A 3,501-nucleotide genomic window follows, 5' to 3' on the forward strand; every position below is an offset into this window, starting at 1 on the left:
GCAACCCTAGAACAATGAGGCCCTAAAATTAAATTTAAAGATGCAAGAATTAAAAGATAAAATCAAACATCATTGGAATCATTGTTCTAAATAACAAATGATATGAACCCGCATGGATGAAATCCCTTGAACCCACAGTTAATTTGAAGATTTACCTAAGAAAGCCAAAATCAAGTCAATGGAAAAACCTAAACCTTTTGAGGAACTCGTTTCAAGAACTAGATTATATGAAAATCTAGACCCATTGAAAAGTCTGTCTTAAAAATTCAGATTATAAGGAAGAAAGCCACAAAAGTTGTGATTTACTTTTGATAAGTTCAAAAGTTTATTCAAGAACAAGAAAAAATAAACTCAACTCACAATGAAATAAATTCATCAAATTTTATAAACTGATTAAAATGAGGCTACAAGAGGTTCATAAACATAAAACATATGTGCGAGGTGGACATCTCCAAGCCCAATTATTCTAAATCAATTCCTCTAGCTAATAAAATAAGCATTTTTAATGAAATAAATAAGTCTAAAACCTCCAATCACATAAACATAATAATAGGATCAAATAATAAATCCTTAAATCCTAAATCATGTTGCACTATTCTATAGATTGCATTAAATGAATCAAAATGGGTTCTCCTTCCTTCAAGCCGATCTTGAATGTTGGAGCCTTGTTAGCTTCATCTCAAGTGAATTGCACCCATCCTTGCATAGCTTCCTTGACCTTCTTAACTCTCGATCTTGTGATTGTCTCATCTAAAATTTGTAAAGGATCTTTAAGACTTGATCCACCTTGGTGCCCATCAAGACTAGCGAGGGCATGATTCGGCTCTCTGACGCCTGGCTCATAGAAAATTTTGAAGAATTGGCTCGCTTATTCCTCACCCACTTCATGGCTAGCAAATGGAATAGGCCCTTGCCTTAACAAAGAATACATGACAGATGAGGACCAAGATGAGAAGATTACTCAGGCAGCGCTCCTGGAGGTAGTAGGGCCCCGGTCCACATTCATGGTAGAGCTGGCAAAGAAAATCCTTGTGATATCCCCTTTTTATTTGTATTTTTATTGAAAGATTATTTAAATGTTTATAACAAGTGGTTTTCTTGTTTTAAATTAAAAGTGATTTTTGCAGTATTATTTTTATGATTTTTAAGTTATGAAATTATTTTAATGTGCTTTTTTTTACAGTAATTATTTTTTTGCATTTAAATTGATTTTTAATTTAAAATAGTTTATTTTGGGTTTTAAAATTTATGTGTTGTTGAATTTTATTATTTTATTTTATTTAATCACTGCGTTTAAATTATTTTATTTAACTTACTGTTTTGAACATAATTTTCGTTTAATCAGTTTGGTGACTCAAGTTGTGAGATTTGGACCTCATTTCTTTCTCCTCCCTTTTTTTTCCTTTTTATTTTTCTCCTCTTTTTTCTTTTCTCCTTTTCTTCTTTCTTTTCCTTTCTGTTCTCCCATGCTCTTCTCTCTCCCTCACACGACCAACTCTCCACTCCCTCCCCCATCGTTTTCTTTGTTAGCCTCTGTGCGTCGCCACTCGCCAATGTGGTCAACACCGCCTACCCTAGTTGGTTCCCCTCAGGCTGGCAACCCTCCCCCTCCATTTTCAGGACACCCCGTGCCACCGTTAGTTCCCACGAGCACCACCAAGCTGCGACCCAAAATCCTCCTCATGCCACCATCAGCCACTATTTCTTCACCACTTCATCACCGGCCCTCTAGTAACATAACCCACCCTTCTCCAGCTCTGATCTACCACCGGTGAAGCTCAACCATCCCACTTTTTGTTTTGGACTTTTTGGCCTTCAACCATTATTTGCACCGCCATCCACAGCCAACCACCACTTCCATTAGCTTCACCAGCACCCCTAAGCCTTACCCTAGCCTTTCCTAATCTTCGTTTGATCCCATTCAAATTTGGATATTTTGCGACCCACAGCCACAGTCCATTTTGCACTATGACGTCGTCTTTCCGTTGCCTTTTGCAGCTTATTGATCCTACAGAAATTATTTTATAGCGTTATAAGTATTTTTCAAATGACCTTTAAGATTTAAATATATTTTTGCATTAACAATACTTGTGAATTGGTTGATTGTGCCGAACTGAGTCCGAGGAGTATGGGGATCAGTTGGGTAAGAGGACGGAGTTGTGTTTATGATTGATTAATGTTGGATATTTTTGTATTTTGTCATATGCATTGTATAGTGCACGCATGTTCATGTTTATAAAATGAAAACTGAATTTTATGTAATAAATGATTTTTGGGTATGTTTGAAATGAATGGATTGAACCGTTTGAGTTAGAGGTACTGTAAGTATGGTGGTAAGAAAGGATGGTAGTAGAGTCTCGCCCTCCCGCCTACAGTGCTCTAATAGCTGGTTAATGGGCAATTTTTTGGAAAAATGACGAGATTTAATGTTGGGCCATTTTCTGAGAAAATAGCGGTTGTTTTAGTGAATTGCAAATGTTTTGGGTCAAAATGGGATTTTGGCGTGCGTGAAAAATTGGTTATTTTGAGAAATGATGAGTGTTGGGTCTCCTGCATATGACATCATGTTCATGCATATTGTTGTTGCTTTAATGTATTTTTATCTTGTACTTTGTTTGGGTTATTACTTACCTGCGATGTTGGTACTGTAGATTTTGATGCAGATGATGAGGAGGCCGAGCCTGAGGATGAAGCTCCACCGGAGGATTGATTAGGTGCCTTTTGCTTGTATATGTTGAAAATTATTTTCCCGCTTTTAAATTATTTATTTTGGATTATGACTTTGTTATTGGAAATTTGTAATATTTTTGATACGCTTATTTAAGTGAATTTGTATTTAAACAAATTTTGGTACTTAGTTGACTGACTTTATTTATCCGCTCTGTTGTTTTTGCTATATACTTTTTGCAAATACACACACTTGGCACTTAGCGATGGGATATGTGGCTCGTGTTATCATCATCCCAATATCTCGATTTTCCCGTGTTGCCCAGATGACTAACACAAGAGGGGGGGTGAATTGAGTTGTATTAAAAAAAATAACAATTATAAATCAAATATAAAATATAAAATATAAACAGAATATGAAATAACAATAAATATAAAGAGTAAGGGTAAGAGAGAAGCAAACTCAGTATGTTAACGAGGTTCGGCCCCACTGCCTACGTCCTCGCCTCAAGCTACCCCTTGAGGATTCCCAAATTCACTATTCAACCTCCTTCAGGTGGAGATAGAAACCTATTACACCTTTGAACAACACCGCTACAAAGGATCCGTGTAGAACACCCTCTACACTTGCAATCACCTTACACGTGGTGATTCAACTATTCCCCGTGTAGAATACTTTCTACACACACAAGGGTTATACACACCCTTTTTCTGATACAAAAGCTGATAGTGGGTAGGTTATCAGAAAACACTCCTCAATGAGTGAAATAAGAACAATACAGCGCAAACTATATCTCTCAAAATGAATAAGGATTAAGGCTCAATGCTTAGAGA

The sequence above is a fragment of the Carya illinoinensis genome, chromosome 6, assembly GCF_018687715.1.
Source record: "Carya illinoinensis cultivar Pawnee chromosome 6, C.illinoinensisPawnee_v1, whole genome shotgun sequence".
Taxonomy (NCBI): domain Eukaryota; kingdom Viridiplantae; phylum Streptophyta; class Magnoliopsida; order Fagales; family Juglandaceae; genus Carya; species Carya illinoinensis.